General features: G+C 45.7%; 1 protein-coding gene and 1 long non-coding RNA gene across 4 annotated transcripts in view; one reads left to right on the forward strand and one right to left on the reverse strand.

Moving 5' to 3' along the window:
* Nucleotides 1–10,524, reverse strand: part of SEMA6A (semaphorin 6A) — a 126,272-nt gene extending 115,748 nt beyond the window's left edge. For both annotated transcript variants that reach the window (XM_079918381.1, XM_079918380.1), the window contains exon 1: nucleotides 10,391–10,524. The gene's annotated coding sequence lies outside the window, so the exon portion shown is untranslated. The remainder of the gene's footprint in view (nucleotides 1–10,390) is intronic.
* LOC307184706 overlaps nucleotides 1–23,741 on the forward strand; it is a 169,953-nt gene that overhangs the window by 119,106 nt on the left and 27,106 nt on the right. Inside the window, exon 1 of one of the 2 annotated variants that reach the window (XR_013827802.1) lies at nucleotides 13,965–14,045. The exons of the other annotated variant lie outside the window; for it this stretch is intronic. This is a non-coding gene — a long non-coding RNA (uncharacterized lncRNA). Of the gene's footprint in view, nucleotides 1–13,964; nucleotides 14,046–23,741 lie in introns of those variants that run through there. 2 annotated transcript variants of the gene reach the window in all.

Raw genomic sequence — 23,741 nt, forward strand, 5'->3', positions numbered from 1 at the left:
TTTTCTAGTTTAAAAAAAATGACTAATATTCTAGATTAGGCCCATTTGTAATGAATTCAAGGTTTTCTTCTTCTGAAATCGCCTGGATTTTCAGTTGCTGCACTGCGTGTCCTGAATTCAGTGCTGTTTGCTTCAAGTGTGAGATGGTTTTATTTTATGTTTTAATTTACAAAGGAATTAAATGGCTGGGCTTAGACTGATGGAGGAGTCCTTGAAAGTCCACTTGAGAAATGGGAACTAAAACATTAAGAAGTGTACCAGTATCTGTTACACAAGGCCAACTCTACCTAACAAAGGAGAGCTGTGTTCTTCATCACACACGAAGCACATAAATCATGGGGTGCGGTGTATCTCCCTCTTGTAGCAATTTAGTCCTCCAGATCTTTTCTTGACCAGGTGTCCGCCACTGGAGAGCTTTTTCCTCATCAACCCGAAATAGCAAGATCTTATAATCACAGGAAGAAAAAAATGCTCAGACACTCAAGAGCTGGCAAAACAGTAGACCTTTGGGCCAGTGTTGCAAAATGCAGTCAAATGGTCTCTAGCCCTTTAGTAATGTGCGTCGAACCAAAGAAAATAAAGGCGAAACCTGAAGGAAAGCACGAGTGTTTACGTGGCCATACCAAAGCACAACATACAACACTCGTGAGGTCATTTTATTAATTTAGCCATCTGCAGAGCCAAAACCAAGTTGTGAAACTGAGATTTGAGCGAAGTCAGGAATGGCCTCGTTTACCTCCACGTTTAGAGACAGCCTTAATGAAGAGTTCGTACCCTTTGGCTTTCTTGTCGAAAGATGAAAGTGACATCAGCCCCTGGACTGTAATTTTTTACCAGCAAGACTGAGTAAGAGGCAAATCCTGGAGTAAATCATCAGCTTGGATGTGCACGTAACAAGGTCCAGAGAGACCCTCTCAGAAGTTGCCTCTTTTAATCCAACGCTGACTTATACGAGAAGCGGTTTTCAGTGCTTTCAGAAGACCACAACAGCCAAAATCACTGCAAGCCTCGCAAGCCTAGTAGATCTCAAACCTTTCCCAAGACATCCCAACACTATCTGAGGCCCTGAAACTATGGCAACCGAATAAGAAAGTAGCCTCCATGATTAATAGATGAAGATCCCAGCGACAGTGTCTAGCTAGGGCCATCCTTCATGATGCGAGAAGAATTAGCACAGAATCCGTCTCAGAAACCATTAACAAGTATTCTTCTTATAAAAATCCACCCAACTGCCGTTCTGCTACCTATACCCCAGTTTAGAATGCCATGAACAGTTCGGTTTCTAGTTATCGCTCACTCTGCAGAGATGAGGATGTTTTCAGTAACTCAGATGCTCACGTTTTTAGAATAATGAAAGGCTTAATAGGCTGGTGTTCCACCTGGGTATCTGAGGGCTAAGAACAAAGGCGTTCAAACACCAAAGTATGTGAATGAAGTCGAGTGGCTCTCAGGGTAAAAAGGAGAGACAGTTGTTGGACTGTTCCGAGTGTTTTTTGTGGAGTGCAGTTTTTCGTAAAGCATTCCATTTTCAGGAAAGGAACGTTTCCATTCACCAGCTCCATCAGTATTCTCTTACTTTCCTCATTCAAGGACGGTAGGAGTCTGGGGGGGAGGCAAGCCCTAGAGTCGCTGCAATATTAATAAAAAGATTGAGTACGCTCCTGAAAAAAGGACTCGGGAATAGGAAAAAGGAAGGAAGAATAGATCCACAGAAAGCCTGGCTTTAAAACTCTCATATAACATTAAACCACAATTAATATATCCGTTATTTCCCGGTCCCTCAAATGCTTATTTTCCAATGGCATGTTTTCATTGTGTTCAATGCCAGCTCCTGTTCTGTTCTATAAATGCTTCAAATCAAATCATGGCCAAAGGCTTGGTCTTCAACACGTGGGAGGGCAGAAGGGATAAGAGAGGGATAAATGGCATCACTTTTAGAGATTCTTCCGCTAAGGTTTTTGAATTGGCTTGGATTCTTTGAATTAAAGTTTCTGCAGATGGCAATTATAGGTTAGTTGGAAACCACTAGCAAGCGCTGAGTCATATTAAATGAAAGCCTCAGGTCTCAAGGCTGTATGTGGAAACATCTATTACTAACAGTACTTTCAAAGCAACAGTCGCACACTGGCTGCTCCACAGGACCTGGTCCTTCAGTCTCTGGGGCATGTGAATTGCTGATTTATTCCCCTCTCTGTATGTCATCTTTCCACTTGCAAAATTGAAGAGAAAAACATTTTCCTAGATGAAAATAACTGTAATTCTAAGCCATGGAGGGATTCCTGTTCCTTCAGGGAACTGCAGCGATAATATTGCCCCTTTTGCTGTGCTTCTGAGGAGTCAGATAAGATAAGAAACTGTATGATTATCATTTGAACCAAATTTCAGGTTGTATAGCAATATACCAGCAGTAGAGTAATCACTGTCTCCACTGCGGTCAGGTGACTATTTCCCTGCATTTGGTGGGGAAGGTAGTGGTTCGCTTCTGCATGGAGATTCAGGTGCTCCCAAACTGTCACTGTTTCAGGCTTGGCCAGGGAAGATTGACCTGGCAAATATGGCCACCATAAAGACTCTCATGCAGTAGTCCCAGCCATAGCCTCTTAGAGAAGTTGATTGACAGCCAAGCTTCTCCCCTGTGTGGTCCTTGGGGTCAATTCAACTCATCCCTGAACAGTCATTATGGGCAGCTCTCAGATTTCAAATGTGGGTACTCTCAGATTCTTTAGTGGGTGTATTTTACTTACGGTGTGAATGTTCCTTTCCAGTTCGAAGGTGTTTCCTTCGCATCATCTCTTTATGTCACAGATTTGTAAGGCCATTTCCTTTTGTACTCTCCCCACCAGGGCACTCTCCATGACAACTGTCACCCAAATAAAAATAATACTTTATATTTAATGAGTGTGTGTAGTGTATCCGGCATTGGGCCATGAAACTTACAGATGTCATATTTACTCTCCTCGAAAACTGTAATACAAATGTAAACTGTAGCATTTTACAAATGGAAACTGAGGCAGATAAGTAACTGGCTCAAAGTCACACCATTTGTAAATGGCAAAAAATGGGATGCAGTCTGTGTTGTGTCTGCCTAAGATGTGTGACCTCTGCATCGCCTCCAGAGCTGTCTACAGCCCTCCCTCCAACAGTTCTTGCACATTTTTTATAAACTTATGCCACAAAATTGAATGAATTTGCCCTGTATTTGGTGGGGAAGATAGTAGCAGATAGCAAAGATCAAAACTTCTTTCCTCTCACTCCTAGTTCGCCCTGATGTGTCTGTTCTACGTTAATGCTTTCACTGACATGAGCTGTGTTAGAACTTACCTGAGCAAAAACAAGCCCTTACTTTTTTTTTTATAATGCCTGGCAGAGTGCCACTCCTATGACCTTGCCCAATGCATTGGTCACATTGGAAACAATCACTAGTTGACACAGTTGGCGTCTGATTCATAAATTTGCCATCTGTACACTGCGTAGATTGTGCATTTTCAGTGAATTTGAGGATCTTACTTAATTTCATAATGTGGTTTACATTAAAATGACATCAACACAGTATAATCTTTCTTTTGTGATTTAGAAGACAATGAAGCAGGGTCTCTGCTAGGCCTGGGGTCTCGGGAGCAGAGGAAGGAGTCAGCATCAAACTTTTCAAATTTCCAGACTGCATTTAAAAATAATTAATTTTTGGCTGTGTTGGGTCTTCGTTGCTGCGCCAGGGCTTTCTCTAGTTGTGGCGAGTGGGGCTACTCTTCGTTGAGGTGCATTGCGGCGGCTTGTCTTTGTTGCGGAGCATGGGCTCTAGGTGTGTGGACTTCAGTAGTTGTGGCACGTGGGCTCAGTAGTTGTGGTTTGCGGGCTCTAGAGCGCAGGCTCAGTAGTTGTGGCTCATAAGCTTAGTTGCTCCACAGCATGTGGGATTGTCCCAGACCAGGGCTCGAATACATGTCCTCTGCATTGGCAGGCAGATTCTTAACCACTGCGCCACCAGGGAAGTTCCAGAGTGCATTTTGTATTTTACCGAATACAGCTACATTCATGATTTCATATTATTCTCCCAGCAGTCCTACTAGATAGAAAGCATAGGTTTACTATTCACAATTTTTATTTAAAATAATGCAGCTTGAGAAAAGTGGCTTGTCTGTTGTAGTGAGTCTGGAACCCAGGTTGTCCAACTCCAACAACAGGGTCTTCAACAACACTTATCACTGCACTGGGACAGGATAGAAATGTGGGTTAATGGGCATACTATTTCCTCCTGGTAGGAAGTTGAATTTTATTTAATAAATTTATTTATTTATTTTTGGCTGTGTTGGGTCTTCGTTGCTGCGCACGGGCTCTCTCTAGTTGCGGTGAGCGGGGGCTACTCTTCGTTGCGGTGTGCGGGCTTCTTATTGCAGTGACTTCTCTTGTTGTGGAGCACGGGCTCTAGATGCGTGGGCTTCAGTAGTTGGGGTGTGCAGGCTTAGTAGTTGTGGCTTGCGTGTTCAAGAGTGCAGGCTCAGTAGTTGTGGCACACGGGCTTAGTTGCTCTGCGGCATGTGGGATCTTCCCGGACCAGGGCTCAAACCCATGTCCCCTGCATTGGCAGGCCGATTCTTAACCACTGCGCCACCAGAGAAGCCCCAGAAAGTTGAATTTTAAAAACTACTATTAGCAAACTCCAAAAAGGCAAGAAGGTTCTGTGGCCAGTGGTTAAAATGCAGAACAAATGAGTCCAAGGTCAAAAGCTCAGTCTCCGTAAGTGCTGGCTGTCTTCTTAGCTCTGTTTCTCAGAAGGGTGATTCTACCTAACTCACATTCCCTCCAGCTTCAACCAGGTGTCCCACAGATGTGTGCTCTTGGCTATAGAAGGGGACTGACTGGATGTGAGTGTGGGAACGAGCAGGCTTCAATCCATCACGAAGACTGGAAAAACAACCCAGAGTGAATGCTCCACTGATGATGCATGAGACACATCACCTATGTATATGGAAGACAGTGTTACACACACACACTCGTGCAGGCAGAGAGGTGTCTCATTTGATGGACACATATCACAGAAAAACGAGAGCAGGCAAAAGAGATAAAGACGGGTTGTTTGCAAAAAGATTCACTCTTCATTCATTCAACAAATACTTGTTATGAAAGGGCTGTGATGTGCCAGGCACAGGTTTAGGTGCTGGAGATACGGCAGTGAAGGAAACATAATGGCATTGTGTCTAGCAGAAGACAGAAAATAAATGAGGACAACAGACAGTTTGTCAGGATGTGAAAAGTGCTAAGAGGAAAAAAAAAACAAACCTGAGGCTGTCCACTGGGGTAAGGAGTGTTGCGACAAAAGGGTGAAGCAAATATGATCAGGAAAGGCTTCACTGAGGAAGTGACATGTGAGCAGAGAACCTGTAGGTGCAGAGGAGCAAATCCTGCAGCTCTCTGGGCAGAGGACCGCCCCAAGCCTTGAAAGGGCAAGTGCAGAGAGACCCTGCAAAGGGGCCCGGGGGGAGCACGCCCAGCACAGTCAAGTGACCCCAAGGAGGAGTGGAGGTCAGAGAGGTGGGGACCCGAGTGCAGATCATGTGGAACCACAAAGGCCATAGAAAGAACTCTGGCTTTGACTGGAATAAGATGGGAAAGCATTTGAGCACATGTAACCTGATCTGTAAAAAAAACTATATCACTTCAGCTGCTGTGTTGAGAAAAGACTGTAGGGGGCCAAGAGCAAAGCCCGGAGACTAGCTGGGAGCCTAACACAGTAGGTTCCCCAGCAGGAGGAGACAGTGGCTTGGCCAATGTGAGGGCCACTGAGCTGGAAGACCTAGAGGGAGTCTGCATGCTTTCTGAAGGTGGGGCTAACAACATGGCAGCTAGAATGGATGCAAATACCAGAAAGAGAAGAGTCAAGGATGACTCCTGAGTTTTTTGGCGTGAGCAAACTCAAAGGATGGAATTGCCATTTACCAAGATGGAGAAGATGATAAGAAAAGCATGTGTGGAGGAGAAAGATCCAGAACTAGGCGTTTGGAGCATTTGGGTTTGAGAAGTCTAGATTCTACCCCCTGTAGGCATTGTGTATATCACAGATCCAGGAGAGAGGTCTGGGCTGAGGGGGTTATTTGGGAAACATCAAAGTATTGATACTTGTGTGTGACGTTCTCCATTAGTGTAATTAGAATTATTCTAATAAAAAGGTTTGCAAGAACTCATCTGCTTCACAAAGCAAGATACCCTTGTGTATAAACTATATTGTAATAGTCCCATGATGAGAAGTATCCCGAACTCACTTCTCCCCTTGAGGTTTGTGTGGTATGACATCTTACTTGCCCATTTCAAAGGGATTAAATGCCTCCCTCCCTTCCCTACCTTACCATATCCCCAAGAGGCAATTGTGTGGTTGCCAGCAGAGAACAGCTCAGTTGCTCTTACAGCACATTTTAAGGCAGAGGAGAAAAGCCTTCACTCTGGAATAGAAATCTCTCAGAGACAACTTGGCTCCAGGGCACCCCAAGAGAGTGGGGGGCACTGATACGGGAGGGCCCAGCAGGATGCTTCCAGGTTTCCCCTTCCCCTGGAGATGTGAACACCCAGGGAACACTCGCTGTGGGACGAGGGCAGTGAACTGTCGAAACTTAAAGTGTGTGCGCAGGGCGGGCGGCAGTGTCGAGATACGTGCAGGCTTTTCCACCGTCGCAAACGGCAGATGCCTAATTAAAGCATTTGCAATTAGTTTGGCTTGTTCTGTGATTCCTTTCTGCAAACAAATATGATGGGAGAATATATTAGCTCTTGGCAAATCTAGTTCTAAAAAAACTTTCTCTTCCGTGATTACTCTTTTGTCCTGCTCAGAAAAGAGCTGAAGCACTATGTACACACCCTGAAGTATGTGACTTACCTCCTTGTCCAAAACAGTATTTTTCCTTCCATTTCATAAAGGAGTGCAACTGCCCATTTGCCTTTAAAGCATGAGGATTTATTTTGAATTTAATACAGGTTCTTAATTTGGGTCTCTTAATTTTATTCAATGAATGTAACAGTCTTCCTAATTCTTGCCATCCTTCTGATTCAACACACTTGGCAATGTTATCCACCTCCTCAGAATGCAAATGCTATATTTTTTTAATGATGGGAAAAGCATTCACTAGACTTCGAAAGAACTCTAGGGGTGAGTGTTTGTGTGTGTGTCTCTGTGTGTGTAAATAAAGAGTTGCACTTATTGCCACTTTACAATAACCACTTACTTGAAGGCATAGACTTTCTTTTTCACTGTAGGAGGAAAAAAAGCCTAGGTCTATTCTAAGTGGAGAAATGTGAACTGTTTGGGACTATTTCTTTCATTTATTCATTCAATATTTACTTGAGTTTCTACAGTGGTTCTTATGAATTTTTAACCTATTTCAACTTAGATGTTTTATCCAATAAGTATATTCTGCAGGTAGCTACTGAGATCATGATTTTGGGTGTCCGCTGAACATTTACATATGTGGTTATATGCCTTATGAGAGTGTGGCCCATCTCTAAACGGTGATAACTGCAAAACAGAACGCTTTGGGAAGATTGTCACCAAACAGTGTAAATAAGAAACATGAACTAGAATGCCTCTTTATATCAAGTTGAAAAAAGACACAACACAAAAAAGAGGTTTAAATCTGTTGGTCATTCATTTCTCCTTTCAGATTGGTTTGCAAAGTGCCTCATCTAAGAATGTCCTAAACCCAAAATAATAACAGAGAGTGGGGGGTTACTCAAGAGTTGAATAAAAGTCACCATATAAACAAGCATGGGTAAACCAAATTCAAATAATTAGTGCAGTTATTTTTTAACAGATGGTTTAGGTTAATAGGTGGAGACACAGTGTTGCCACTGTAGTATTTAAGGTTAGGTTAATAATTAACTTTCGTGCCTGGAGTAGTTTAATCAAACCTTACTGTAAAAACTGCGCCATGCAGACTAAACAGGGTATTCAAAAAACCATGCAAAATACTTGCAATCTTGACCTCTGGTAGTCATTTGGAAAAAGTGTGAAAAAAGAAGATGTTTTCATTCAGAAATGTGCACTAGTATCTTTACTTTGGGGGAAAAACCTTCATAAAGGGTTCATATTATCTGGAACCAACAATCTTCTCCCTGCCATGAGAGTGGCTGACTGTGGACTTCAAATGCCCAAGATGTATGTTGAAAGGAAGACCAGACAATTATCGGGATTAGAGGAAGGCAAGGCAAAGGCACTGGACCTTCGTACCCGGAAAGACTTCAGAACCGGCGCTGGGGGGCATTAAATAGCTTTCCTGAGACCTGCTGGCACAACACTGTAACAGGGTTAAACATCTTTTCAGATACCAAGCAAAGAAAGTTGGGCATACATGTGAGAGAGTGTGTTTGTATGAGTGTCTTCGCGCCCCTGTGTTTTAAACCTTTCATGGATCACATTCAATTGCAACTTGATTTTCATCCAGCCTAGGCAGAGAGTGATCCCACTGTGGCCGTCCCTGGCCACCACATTCCCAAAGCAGACGCCTTTCTCCCAAGGACCGATGCGGATTGGTAGCGGGGCTGCCCCCTGCAGTACAGGCAAGAGGCGGCCCCTGGAAATGCTCGCCTTGGCCGTGAAAACAGCGATTCCTACCCCGCTCCACGCACACCTGATTTCCTGCTCTGCCCCTCCTTGAACACCCGCCGGCTGGAAAACAGCGCGAGGGGTGCAGGAGGCTGGGATGCTGAGCTTGGAGCCAGCGAGCCCGGGCCCGTGCCTACACGCACCCGGCGCGCCAGCCGCTGTCCACAGTGGCCCCGCCAGCCGCTGTCCACAGTGGCCGCACCAGCTTCCTGAGTGCTGCGCTGAACTTCCCCTTCTCGCCCCTCCCCACGCCCACCCCTTGCTCAATTGCTTGAGAGACTGGGCCAGCAAGTGCAGCGCCACGACCCCAACCAAGCTGACCACCGGTCGGGGTGGCACTCTCCGAAGGGCCGGCTGCTACCTCCTAGCCGTACGTATCCTGGGCGGTTCGCCCGCCTCCCTGGGGGTTCCGTTTCCCGCGGGCTGCACATGCTGAGCCCCAATTCTGTAGTGCCCCCCCACCCCTGGCCTTCAGAGAAACTTTCCAGAAGCGCCTGGTCGAGTGACCCCGCGCTGGAAAAAAAGGAGGCGGCGCTGGGCGGAGGGGCGGCGAGGGAGCGGGAAAGAGGAGTCCTGTTTCCTTCCCCCATACCCACAAATCCATACTGTTCCCTGGCTCCCCCTGTACCGTTACGGTCGTGGGAGGAGGGAACGGATCTCGGGATCCTGCTTTGCACCGTGTAACACAGTGGGGAGCTGAAAAAAAAGCGGAGCATCTGGGGGAAGAGACACTTGCCATCCCAGCAGGGTCGTGCAGAGTGGGTGGGCACTGTCGGGCTTGCTCCCGAGCGCCCCACTGCCAGCGAAGCAGCGCTCTAGACGCAGCAAGTAGTCCGGACAATCCAGAACCTGGGGCCCGGGCAGAGCTGTCGTCTGGTTAGCAAGCACTGAGCCATCTCTTGCCTGGTCTTCTCACCCTTCCCCCTCCCGGGACACCTTCTTTCCAGAGAGGGACCTCGTAGATTCTGGAAGACGGCACAGTGGGCGCCAGTCCCGGCGTGGCGGGTTCTGTGCTTGAGGGGGACACAGACACGACGGATGCTGTCTTCGCCGCCCAGGAGGGAGCTGCGGCGGGGAATAGGACCCAGGGCGGGGGCGCCGCGGCACACTGGGAGGAGGCCACTCGTTCGAGCAAACAAAGCCCGGAACCTCTGGTGCCAGCGTCCGAGGGAGCCGGGATGTCACCAAGTGGTAGGGTGCGCGAGTGCCAGGGCCATTACAAGTTTCCCGCACTCCACTGAACCCAGCCCAGACCCCGCACCGACAACAAAAGATTCTCTTTGCTTCCCCACCGTATCTGCGGAACCCCTGAACCCAAACCTCGTGCCGAGCGAAAACAGCGCTCTTCTACCCAACCTCCTCCAGCCCTGGAGGGCAGAACCCCTTCCCCTGCCTTCGCACCAGGACCGGGCACTTCCGAGAATCTCACCCTTTCAGGGCTTCTCTGCTGCCTGCTGGCCCGAAAGTGAGGACGAGCCCCCGGGTACTGCATACACATCCCAGGGCCAGGGAGCTATCCGCGCGGTTGGTGTCCCGGGCGGCGCCTGGCGTGTGCGCAGCGCGGGTGGGGAAGCTCGCAGCACGGAGCCCGGCGGTCTCTGGGGCGCCGGGTGGAGAGGAGCAGCGGGCAGGGCTCGCGACTGCTCCCCCAGGGCCGGGCAACGCTTGGGAGACTGACACAAGACAAAATAAAACGCAAGCACCACAAAGCCGAGACAGGGCGTGCGGACCGCGGCCCCGGGACCCGCAGGAGGGAGCCGAGCCGCCCGGGAGGTGGGGCGCGCCGGGGCGCCCCAGCCGTACCTTTTCGGTGCATCGACGGGCAGGCGGCCGGGGCTCGGAGCGGGCTGGTACAGCGTGTATCCCATTTAGTAATCCATTATCGAGGGGATCTCTCCGGGCCGCGAGCTGCGCTCTCTCCTTCGCAAGCCTTTGTCATTCCTACATGTGTGCTTGTCTCTTTGGGGTAACAGTCGCGGCGACTACTTTCTGGGATGCAAACGCGCTGTATTCATCTCCAATGACAGGCGGAGAAGGGGAGAGGAAGAAAGAAAGAAAGAAACCAACAAGAAAGGAGTAAATGTTCAAGAAACTCTTCTCCAAATCCAAATTCCACTTGGATTCCACTCCGGCAATCCCTTCGGTAGTGTCTGCGCCGATTAACAAGTCATTTCAGGGTGGGGGGGCGGGGTGGGGGCTGGCGCAAGGGTTCGCCCTCTAGCCCCGCTCCACGGCTGGGAGCGCTACGCCGCGGGTGTGGCAATGCTGGCCGCTGCCGCCGCTCCTAAGCGGACATCGCGGGCGGTCGGCCCCGCGGAGAAGCGCCGCTGCTGCGTCCGGAGCGCCTGGACAGCCGAGTGCGTGGGGAGCGGAGTTGGCTGCAACCTCACCCCGTGCGGCTCACTACTCCTCTGTCACTCGAGAGGCCGCCGCTCCGGGGCGGAGCCAAGTCCCGGACTGGATTGCGCAGAGCGGACTCTCCTCCTGCAACCCCGCCTCCTTTGGCTGGCGTCTTCTCCGACCCAAAGGAGAGCTGCGGTCTATGTGTGCGAACACTAGCGAGCGAGGCGGAGAGACGGAGAACCTACGCGGTTTGGCCGCAGGTGGAGCCTTGGATCGACTGGCCAGCGCAGCTTCCTTCCACCACTATTCCCTGCCCCGCCGCGCGCTCGGCCGAGGTCCCCGCGGGGGCGATGCCGGCAGGAGGCCAGCCCTTGCCTCCCCCAGCCCCGCATTTGCTCTAGCAAAAAAAAAAAATCCCGGACAGCATTGCTGAGCTCTGACAAATCAGAAAAATTAATAAAAATAGACGTAGTGCAGGAGCGAGTCACAAGAAAGGATTTCATCGATTTTCTTAAATGGAAAAGTTTTAAAGGATGAGGGTGAGTGAACGGCGAACCTTTCTAATTCTGATTACTGTATCAAGAGGTAGATTCCAGAAGTGATGGACGCTCTGCGCACCCAGATGAATTGGATAAAATCCGGTGCGCTTAAAAATACACTTCGAAGATACGAACACAGCTATTAGTTAACGTACGTACAACACAACACGTTAATAAAGCATGTTAAGTAAGCAAATAAACTATAGTGGAAAGGATGCTGTTAACGAAGATTTGCTTTTCAAGTTAGAAAGTGTGTAAACTGTTCTTAGAAATAACTATGTAAATTTCAGAAATAAGACACAGTTCCAACGAGAATCCAACAGCTTCATGGAATAAGTAAATCTCAACTTCTTTCAAGGCGCTTTTGTTACCATTAGAAGAAGAATGGCAGGCACAGCCTTCCTCCTCCGCTTGAAAGTTCAGTCGCCAAAAAAGCCTTGCTGTTACAGGCTTGGGCCCACTGGGCAGGCCACACGATGTCCCCCCTACCCCGGCCGCTGCGCGCTACCCGCCTGCTTGCCCCGCAGACTGCGCACGGTAGCACGTTGCTCCCCGAGTGGGCTTCTCACTTGGTTTGGATCGTAGCCACAGCCTTTAAAGAAAGTAACACGGGGCGGCCAAGCAGTTCTCCGATCATTACTTACTAGTCGTGGGGTCGGCCGAGAAAAGCATTGGGAAGCAGATCAGGGTCTCAGTCGCCCTTAGGCCGAATGCCGTCATATAAATGCAGTAGAAACTGTACCTGTTCCCTAATTGGGGCTAGGGCCACTAATAAGTCTACCCCCCCCTTTTTTTAAATTACCGTTCCTACATGGAACTAGACTACATACAGACATCTGCTAATGAGGGCTCACGAAGAATAAAATAAGTGCACACGCGACAACAGTGTATGTATATATAAGATATATTTTCCACAAACCGTTTAGAAAAGGTGAGAAGGGTAAGCGGGAAAACGTCGGTCTCCCTGCTGTCTGCCAAAGGTGCCAGCAGGGGCCGCTATCCCCACCTTTCGCAGGCAAAAGCAGCTACAGATCCGCGGCGGCGGGGGGTTGGGGGGCTGCGGCCGTAGGTGCGCGCGCAGCCACCGCGGCACGCGGAGCCAGCTCCGAGAGGGGGCTGGGGCGTGGGGGCGGTGCTCTTGGCTGCGCGCTCCCGCGGCCCGGGTGGGGACTGGCTCGCGGACGTCCCTTTCGAATCCGGTCGGGACCCGGGGAGGGGCCCTGGCCGGCCGCCACCGGTCAATCGAGGGGCTGCGCTATTTAACGCCCAAATTTCGGCGTTAAGTCCCGAGCTCGTCCGTGCGTCCCCGGCGGGGTCCCGCGGCCCGCACGTCGGGCCCAAGATGTCCCTGGGGTTCTCCGCCTGGTGTCTCCATCCCGGCCGGGTCGCCGAGGCCCCTTCTTCCTTCTCTGCCGCTGATTTACATGCTAATTGTGTCTGGGAAAAGTTCTTTAATTGGCAGGATTAGTCAGAGCAAACGAATTGTTTCACAGGCTGAACTAAATTCCGGGTTTAGCGTCTTCCCTTGGAGAAACAGACAAACTGTTTTGTTTGTTTCATGGATGTATTGGAAATGCCCCACATCGAGTTTCAGGATATGTTTTTAAAGGGAAATTATTTTCATTATTAATACTTGCATGTTTAATTTGCAGTAACGCTGAGCCAAGAAGCAGGATATTAAATTTACCTAGTTTAAAATTAGAGAATACAAGAAGAAAAGACTTTGAGTTAATTTTCGCACGGCTGGGAAATATCACCCAGAATCTTCCTGGCAATGACTAAATCCTGAAGCCTCACCATCCAATTAGGCACTCGTCATCCTGACCAGGTGAGATTACATTTCCACCTGCCGGGGGAGAGATGCTTCTGAAGCTGGCAGAAAAGCCAACTGTTGTGTCGCTCCCAAGCCCTCGGGGGAGCACCTGTGGGAAGGCTGCCCCCTGAAACCTCATGATGTCATTTCCCCTTCTGTGCGCTGCTGCAGACTCACTCCCAGAAGCCTGCCTTAAGTTTTCAGTAAAACTTCTGCCCTTTCAAAGCCTTTGAAGTCTGCAATCCACCCTGTCCCTTCAGGGAAGAAAGCCAATGGGAGTTAAAGAATCACCAAGTGTTAGAACTAGAAGGAAACTTGGACTGTTTCGTAGTTAAGTGGCATGAAGTGGAGTGACCAACGCCCTAGTCTCTGGAAGCCAGCTGTTGTTAGGGTAACTTACTAGCTGGTGACCTTGGGGCGGTCCCTTATCTCTCTGGAGCAGTGGACTCACTTGTAAATGAGGATTCAGCTCCTACTGTCTTCCCAGGGATGGTGTGGATTAAATGAGATGGTGAGTGTAAACCATGGGTCTAGGGATAAAGGTTAACTAGCATCTGTAAAGGTTAACTAGCATCATTGTCATCACCCGTGTCGATCCTCCCACCACCGTTTACAGGGGTCAGACAGAGGCAGAGGAAAAAGGTGGCTTGCTTTGTGTCAGTGCTGGGAGCTAGCCCGTAACAACTCCTCTTCAATAAGCCCACACTGCTGTGCCCCACAGCACCTGGAAAAAGTGTGATGAAGGAGAAGAGGAACTGGAAAGGTAAACTCAACTCACCCAGGAACCTTTGGAACCTTTATTTTTTCTTTGCGGTACACGGGCCTCTCACTGCTGTGGCCTCTCCCGTTGCAGAGCACAGGCTCCGGACGCGCAGGCTCAGTGGCCATGGCTCATGGGTCCAGCCGCTCTGCGGCATGTGGGATCTTCCCGGACCGGGGCACGAACCCGCGTCCCCTGCATCGGTAGGCGGACTCTCAACCACTGCGCCACCAGAGAAGCCCACCCAGGATCCTTTTAAAGACCGCATCCAGCTGTTTGATCAGAATCTCTGCTTTACTACAAAAGGGAGTAGTGAACTTGGAAGAAGTGTCTGCTGGTGTGCACCGCTCAACTCCTTGTGGGTATGAGTTCCTGGAGCACACTGGGGAGTGCAGTTTGCACAATCAGGCCATTACCGCTCATGATCAGGGAGCCTCTGTGTCTGTCTTTGGAGTCCCTTCTCCAAAGTTCACCTGCTTGCCTTAAATCAGTGGTTTTAAAATCCATTTGTACATTAGAATTACGGGGGAGCTTTTGAATGGCGGAAATCCCTGGGCTCCAGAGATTCTGATCTATTGGTCTGGGGTGGGGGGACATGGGCATGGATATCTTTCAAAGCTTCCTGGGTGGTTCTAGTGTGTAGCGAGGGATGGATGAGAGCCACCATCACCATGAATCCTGGCTCTGTTCTAGAACACTGCTTTTTTCCAGCCTTCTTTGATGAGGCTGTTTGTTATCCTTCTTGCCTGTTTATCCCAGTGTCAGGAAGTGCGGTTAGTGTCCTTCTTGCTTCTCAGACCACTTCTCCTTCTCTCAAAAACACCCAGACCATTGGAGGCTGTGCGCTACAAAGACATTGGCACTATCTTCCACAGACCTCACTTTTAAAGATTTAGCACCAGGCTTACTGTCCTTCTACCTGTCCCACCACCTGTCACCATTCATGGGAGTGTTAGCGTCCACCTAACTACTAACGCTTTGTTTTTTCAGCTTCTTGCCTTCCTCATCTATGCTGTCCTTTGTTCCTACTCCCCTCTGCCCCCCACGCCAGGGCTTCATGCTGGGCCTTGTTATCAGGAAAGGTGCCATGTTTTAAATCGCTAGTTCTGACATCCCCTCTCCAATCACAGCTTCCTCTCGTTCCACCTTACTTGCCCACGCACCTGCCTGCGCTCACTCTGATTGCAGGAAGCCCTCCAAGCCGTGGGTTCTGCCACTCTCTCCATCCATCCATTCCCTGCCTCTTTCATTCCCCTCTGTGTCCACTTCATAATAACAGTGTCTCTCTGGCTAACACTTTCAACTCCTGGCTCCTCTTCTTTTGGTCACACTCATCTGAGTGAAAACCAGTCCTGAATTATAGAAATACCACCCTTCTCTGCTCTTGCATCGGGTAGCTGAAGCCTACTAGAAAAAACATTTCAAGCGCGCATCTAGGTAGGCTGCACACTCAGTCGTCAGCCTCAATTGGGTCCTCAACACTGACTCGTCATCTTCCCTTTCTCTCAGTTAGTCTCTAACTTTCTCCCCTAATTGGATATTTCACCCTCAGTGCCTCCTACTTCCCTGAAAAAACAGAGTCCATCAGATGGGAACTTCTTGCATCTGTACTCATCGTTTCCTGCTTATCTCCTTACGGTGGAGGCAGTGTCCCTCCTCCAATCTGAGGCCAATCCCTCTACCTGTTTTCAGATCATTTACACGTTCTCAGAAATCTTGTCCTACTGTCTCCAGCTCTTCTGCATCTCCCCATCCGCACATAAACAGGTTTTAGTCTCTCTCATCTTAGAAACAAGCCTTTCTAGGGTTTTCTGTGCCTTTTACCCCTTGTCTCCTCTCTTCCAAAGACAAAGGATTGTTGACAGTCTGCATTGCCACTACCTTCTCTCCCACTTGCCCATTCCTGCCTAGCTTGTGTTCCCAGCATGCCTTTGCCAAAGCTTTTGCTCTTGTCTTCCGTGACATCCATGACGGTAAATCCAGTGGACGTTTGAAAGTTTTGATTTTATTTGAAGTCTCAGCATTGATGCACGTGACCACTCCTTCCTCTGGGAAATACCCTTTGCTCTTGATTTCGATAGCACATCACTCTCAGCTGGTTCTCCTGCCTCTCTCCTTTTTTCAACTTTGTTTTTCTTTTGAGGCCTTTGAAAGATACAGAAAATTTCAAAGAATAATAATAATAATAAATCCCAGAATTAGCAACGGTTAATATTCTGTCTTATTTGTTTCCTGTCTTTATTGCAAGAAATAAAACATGGTGTATAAAGCTCAGCTTCCTTATAATCAACACTGTCTTTCCCATTCCCCTCCATTTCCTCATAGTAACAGTGTCATGAGTTTCCTGTACATCTTTGTAGTTCGTTTTCTATACTTTAACATAGATCATATGTGCCCACAACCAATATATAGAGAGATATTTTTGGTGGAGTTGTCCCCCAAATTAACATAAATAATGTCCTGTTTACTCTTTTCCTCCAGTTCACTCTCCACATTGTAGCTAAAGCTGTCTCTGAAAGATGCATATCTAATCCCATAGCTTCCCTGCTTAAAACACTCTGACATCCCGAAACCTTAATAGGACCTTCAAGGCTGTGCATGATTTGGTTCTTGCCTACCTCTCTGGTCTTATCTCTCTGCCAGGCTCCCATCACTTTCTTACATCTGCAACATCACTGGTATGGAAAGTTCCAAGCTCCTTTGTAACTACAGGCCTGCACTGGAACACCGTCATCTCCCCCTTTTACCTCTTTACCTGGCTAATTCCTACTCATCCTTCAGGTTTCAGCCTAAATGTTTCTTCCTCAAGACAGACTTCCCTGATACTCCAGAAGACATCATACCCCTCCATTATGTGTTCTCAAAGTACCCTGCCATATTTGTCCATCTATGACAGCTAGAGTTAATTTTCGGTCCAAGAGCTTGTTGAATGCTTCTCTTTCCTGTTAGATGAGAAGCTCCTTGAGTCATGGGACTATATCTTTTTCGTTTCTCTTGCATCTCTAGCACCTTACAGACGGTAGGGGCCTGGTACCTAAAAGAGAGGATGAATTTGTGAAAGCAGTGAGTTCTTCTTCAAGGATTCGGTGGGAAAAGAAATAGATTGTTGGATGGGATAGGACCATTTAAAAAGGGAAAGAAGAAAAAACACTAGAAAGTTATTTTGAGATTTCAGTTCTCAAGATGAACAAAATCTAAGCTTTCCCCCAACACAGAACTTTCAATGTACGGTGTCTAACTTGTTTTTTGAATGAGGAAAGAAGGATTTACAGGTGTGAATGATGAGTAAATACCACAATTACAAAACAAGATGCTTGAAACTAAGTTGCAATAAGAATATAAATACAGCTCTAAAAGACCACCAGTGGAAGGAGATAAAACTGCAATTTGAATCCCCTGGGGACAATGCAGTCTCTGGGGAGTGCTCTCGCAGCAGGCTGGAGTGTGCTAACAGTGATTTACTGTCTGCTCCTCCGTGAATAGTTTCATGGGTCGCACCCTCTCCGTGTAACAATCGTGCCACTGTCCCACAGGGCTGCTTGGGCTCCATTCCCTTCTGATATCAAATCATTGTTTGGGAAATGAAGAGAATGGTAGGTTAGAAATAAGGTCGTGAATGAACAATAAATGTTAAGTAAACCAGAACTGCATTTTTTTTCCCTCACAAGAGCACTTGACATTTAATCGAAGTCTTTAGTTATGTAACGCAGAGCAAAAGCTATGTCTGACCTTATTTTCATCTTTCTGTTCCAACCTAACTTCTTTTAATTGTCCCTCCTACTACCATTGAGACTTAAAAGTATCTGCTTGGTTATGAGTTTGTTTAAAAATGCAGTTCGCTAAATATAATTTATAATTTTCATAACCAGATAAATCAGATGATGAAACACTACTTTGGAATTTGCTGTTTAGTCAAAAGAATGGCGAAAAGTAAAATATACTTATTATTGAGAACTGTTTTCAAGGCCTTTGCTTCCAGGTAATGGAAGGTCTCTAGACGAGGGCTCTGGCCTATAATTAAATATCTAATTAGCTTCAAATTCAGTCCAAATCTAGTTTTTAGATTATGTGAGAAGACACTATACTGATATCAACTGAAAGACTTTTTCCAGGCTGTTTCTGATGAGTGTGTATTTAAGAGCAATTTTATAACTAGAGAGATGGAGATAACCAAGGGTGTTTTTGTTTGTTTTAATATCGAAACCTTAGAAACGGGAAGACAGCTGTCTTAAACATCAAACTTAGGCTGGATATTGCGGACAATGAAAGTACTTAAAAAAAATGATATGCTTGGATCTAAAGTAGATTTTTAAATGAAATATAAAAAATGACATATTTGGATATAAAACAATCCTCTGAAAACTCCTCTGTACTTATAAAATATAAGGATGGTTTCCTAATGTCTTAACCTGACTTTGGATTTCATACCTGGGCAAGTCTCTAGTTAGTAGTCCTATAAAACACTGACAACATGTAGCTAGCTAGATTTAAGAATGTTTTCAGAGATAACTTTTAGGTGGAAATTAGCTTAAATATTACCTTATAAACTAAGTAACATATTGTTCGGCACTTCCCCGAAGTTTCAGATGATTCAGTCACAAGCTACTAGTGATTAATTTGTACTTCACCAAAATTTAAGACAAGTGGAACAATTGATGTCACATTCTTTGTGAAACCTTTTAAATATACCTTTATTCATAACCGGGTACTTATTAATTTAAACTAGAATGTTAACGTTTTAACATTTGAACTGAAAACCTACCCACCCATTTTCTTAAGAAATATTGTGTCATGAACTGTATTATTAAGACTCATGTAAACACACACGTTGATTTCCTCCTATAGTTCCTCTCCCTCTCTCTCCATGCCTCAAAGCAATTGAGTCATTTCCTTTCTCCAAATGGCCCTTTAAAGGCTTTTTCTTGTTTAAGCAAATTTTTGAAGGCCCTAACCCTCGCTGCCTCCTCCCCATTTCTGTACCCTTCTCTACCCTTTGAACAAGATCGCAAGCATGGATTTTTGTATTATTATAGCCCAATGTTGACATCGTTTTGCTAGATTCCCTTGCCTTGGGCAGTTTTTTCCCTTTTTGCTTTACATTACTTTTTCCAGTCACTTTTTTTTTTTTTTTTTTGCGACCGGCGGGGAGAAAACTGTTTAGCTGTTTTTCTTATAATAAAGCACATCATATAAACTGTACTAAGAATGTTGTATGGTAGTATTGACTTACTCACGTGGAGGGAGAGTTACCCTTATGCTCTCAGGTTCCTATCAATGCGTTATTAGACGATGGGGACTCAGATGCAGTGGTGCTTTAGTTATCAGCATGCTGTCTCCGGATCACATCACGAGGTCATCGTCATCCTTCCAGCTGCTCGGGCCAAGCAACTTAGATTCATCTTGACTTCTCTTGGTCTCCCATTTGTCGCATCCAATTCATCAGCAGAACCTGTTGGCTCTACCTTCAGAATATATCCAGAGTCTGACAACTTCTCATTTCCCCCATTATCACACTGGTCCACGCCACCATCATTTTCACCTGGAGTCTCCTCATAGCTGGTCTCCCTGCTCCTGAACTTGCTGTATGCTGTACCCTACAATCTAGTCCCCAGATCACTGCCAGAATGATCATTTAATGTTTTCAATAAAGTCAGGTCGTTCCTCTGCTCCAAACCATCGAGTGGTTTCTCTCCCACCTCCTCAGGTTGAAAGCCAAGGTCCATTCTTCGTGGTCTGCTCTCCACCTCTCCTTCTCATCTCCTCTTTGCCCTTTCACTCATCCCACATCCCACCTCATGCTCTTTGTTTCTCCTCTTCCCGAAACATTATTTCCTGAGATATCCCTCAGGCTCACTTCACCTTCTTTAGGTCTTTGCTCATATGTCAGGCCTGCCTGACCACTACATATAAAATTACAAATCCTTAACCTATTATACTTTCTTTAATACCCCTTACCCTACTTCTTTTTTCTTACAGCCCTTATTGCACCTGTATATACTTACTTGCTTATTTGTTTAGTGTTTATTTCCTGCCACTTAGACTAAACTTCAATAGGGCAGGAACTGACTTTCATGTACCACTATATCCCCAGCACTTAGAACAGTGCCTGACATATCTTAGAAATGCAATATGTGTATATATATATATATATATATTTTTTTTTTTTTCCTTTGGCTGCGTTGGGTCTTTATTGCTGCACATGGGCCTTCTCCAGCCTCAGCGAGCAGGGGCCACTCCTTGCTGCGTGGGCTTCTCACTGCAGTGGCCTCTCTTGTTGCGGTGCACGGGTTCCAGGCACACGGGCCTCAGTAGTTGTGGCTCATGGGCTCAGTAGTTGTGGCTTATGGGCTCTAGAGTGCAGGCTCAGTAGTTGGGTGCGTGGGCCCAGCCGCTGAACGGCATGTGGGATCCTCCCAGACCAGGGCCCGAACCCATGTCCCCTGCATTGGCAGGCGGTCTCCCAACCACTGCGCCACCAGGGAAGCCCACGATATGTATTTTTTGAGTGAGTGAATGAATAACCACACCTTACCAGGTTTAATGTCAATCATGTTAGAACCCCTGGGTGCGTGGACTATACTAGGTAACATTTAAAGCAAAGTGAGTAGCTCTCTGTTGAGAAATGCTCCCAAATACATGGTTCTCTTAACAGTTTCTTTGTCTAATGTTACAGTAGGCAGCTCTTGGTGAATTTTTGTTTTTGTTAATACAGTTTGCTTTGGGGCAGTGCTGCTGTTTGGTGGCGAGAGTAGGAATAGGTATGCTGAGCTAGGAGGTTCTGAATGAGAAATACCTGGTGTGATGATGAGGCTCTTTCTTGCTCCTTGCTGGTTACTTCAGATGATCACTTTCAAAGACCAAGAGTAAAGGACAGCTAGCCTCACATCACAACCTTGGGCTGCCATAATAAAATCTCACAGACTGGGTGTCTTAAACAACAGGTGTATATTTTCTTCTGATTCTGGAGGCTAGAAATCCAAGATCAAGGTTCTGGCTGTTTGGTTTCTGGTGAGCCCTCTCTTCCTGGCTTGCAGATGTTTCCCTCTCACTGTGTCCTCGTGTGGCCTTTCCTGGGGACATGCAAACACAGAACAGAGAGAGAGTGAGCTCTGTTGTGTCTCATCTTATAAGGACACTAATTCTATTGGATCAGGGTCCTAATCTTATGACCTCATGTAACCTTAATTATGTCCTTACTGCAAATACAGCCCCCACTGGAGGTTAGGGCTTCAACATATGAACTTTGGGGGAACATAAGTATTTAGTCCCTAAAAGCCTTCCTTCCAGGGTTAGCTGAATCCTGGGAGGTCTCATGCTTACTGTCCTAGAGGCAGGCATACATAAAGGCGTGGCCAGCAGGGCCATTGGGTTTGGGCCCACATTCAGAAAAGTTCTCACATGATCTTTTTTAACCTTGTTTTCAAATAATGTCCATGTACTTACATATACTACATGCATAAAAATAACCACATGCATAAAAATATTACATATAATATGTATATGTATATAAAATACATAGAATACATTATATATAATGTATATATAATTACTGTATTGTTATTTTATTGAAGTGTAGTTAATTTACAATATTATATTAGTTTTAGGTGTACAACATAGTGATCCCATATTCTTATACTTTATACTCAATTTAATGTAAAATATTGGCTCTATTCCCTGTGCATTACAATATATCCTTGTAGCTTATTTTATACATACCTCTTAATCCCCTACCCCTATCTTGCCTCTCCTTCTTCCCTCTCCACACTGGTAGCCACTAGTTTATTCTCTATCTGTAAGTCTGTTTCAGTTTTATTATATTGATTAATTTGTTTTATTTTTGAGATTCAACATACAAATGATAACATACATTATTTGTCTTTCTGTGTCTGACTTATTTCACTGAGCATGACACCTGCCAGGTCCATGTTGTTGCAAATGGCAAATTTTCATTCTTTTTTATGACTGAGTAATATTTCATTATATATATATTTTATAGCTTCTTTATGTATTCATCTGTTGACGGACACTTAGGTCACTTCCATATCTTGGCTATTGTAAATAATGCTGCTATGAACATTGAGGTGCATGTATCTTTTCAAATTAGTGTTTTCATTTTCTTTGGCTTTATACCCAGGAGTGGAATTGCTAGATCGTATGGTAGTTCTGTTTTCAAATTTTGAGGAATCTCCATACCATTTTCCATAGTGGTTGCACCAATTTACATTCCCACCAACAGTGTACAAGGGTTCCTTCTTCTCCATGTCCTCACCAACATTTGTAATTTGTGGTCTTTTTGAAGATAGCCATTTTAACAAGTGTGAGGTGCTATCTCATTTTGGTTTTGATTTGTCTTTCTCTGATGATTAGTGACATTGAACATCTTTTCATGTGCCTGTTGGCCATCTGTATGTCTTCTTTGAAAAAATGGCTATTCAGGTCTTCAACCCATTTTTAATTGTTTTTTTAATATTGAGTTGTATGAGCTGTTTATATATTTTGGATATTAACCCCTTACTGGTCCTATCATTTGCAAATATTTTCCCCTGTTCAGTAAGTTGTCTTTTAGTTTTGTTGACTGTTTCCATTGCTATGCAAAAGCTTTAAAGTTTAATTAGGTCCCATTTGTTTATTTTTGCTTTTGTTTCCTTTGCTTTAGGAGACAGATCCAAACATATACTCTGTGATTTATGTCAGAGAGTGTTCTACGTTTTCTTCTAGGAATTTTATGGCTTCTGGTCTTGCATGTAGGTCTTTAATAGATTTGAGTTTATTTTTGTATATGATGTGAGAAAATGTTCTGATTTAATTCTTTGACATGCACCTGTCCAGTTTTCCCAGCACCATTTGTTGAAGAGACTGTTTTTTCCCTTTTGTATATTCTTGCCACCTTTCTTGAAAATTCATTGACCATAAGTGTGTGGGTTTTTTTCTGGGCTCTGTGTTTTGTTCCACTGATCTGTTTCTGCATCTGTGCCAGTACCATACTGTTTTGATGACTTTAGCTTTGTAGTATAGTCTGAAGTCAGGGAGCATGATACCTTCAGCTGTGCTGTTTTTTCTCAAGACTGCTTTGGCTATTCTGGGTTTTTTTTTTCATATAAATTTTAGGATTATTCTAATTCTGTGAAAAATGTCGTGGGTATTTTGATCAGGATTACATTAAATTTGTAGATTGCTTTGGGTAGTATGGACATTTTAACAATATTAATTCTTGCAATCCATGAACATGGGATATCTTTACATATCTTTGTATCACCTTTAGTGTCCTTCATCAGCGTTTTACAGTTTTTAGAGTGTAGGTCTTTCACTTCCTTGGTTAAGTTTATTCCTAGGTATTTTATTCCTTTTGATGCAGTGGTAATTGGGATCATTTTCTTGCTTTCTCTTTCTTACAGTTCATTATAAGTGCATAGAAAAGCAAGAGTTTTTTTTTTTTTTTAACATCTTTATTGGGATATAATTGCTTTACAATGGTGTGTTAGTTTCTGCTTTATAACAAAGCGAATCAGTCATACATAAACATATGTTCCCATATGTCTTCCCTCTTGCGTCTCCCTCCCTCCCACCCTCCCTATCCCACCCCTCCAGGCTGTCACAAAGCACCGAGCCAATATCCCTGTGCCATGCGGCTGCTTCCCACTAGCTATCTACCTTACTACGTTTGTTAGTGTGTATATGCCCATGACTCTCTCTCGCCCT

The sequence above is a fragment of the Stenella coeruleoalba genome, assembly GCF_951394435.1.
Source record: "Stenella coeruleoalba genome assembly, chromosome: 3".
NCBI lineage: Eukaryota > Metazoa > Chordata > Mammalia > Artiodactyla > Delphinidae > Stenella > Stenella coeruleoalba.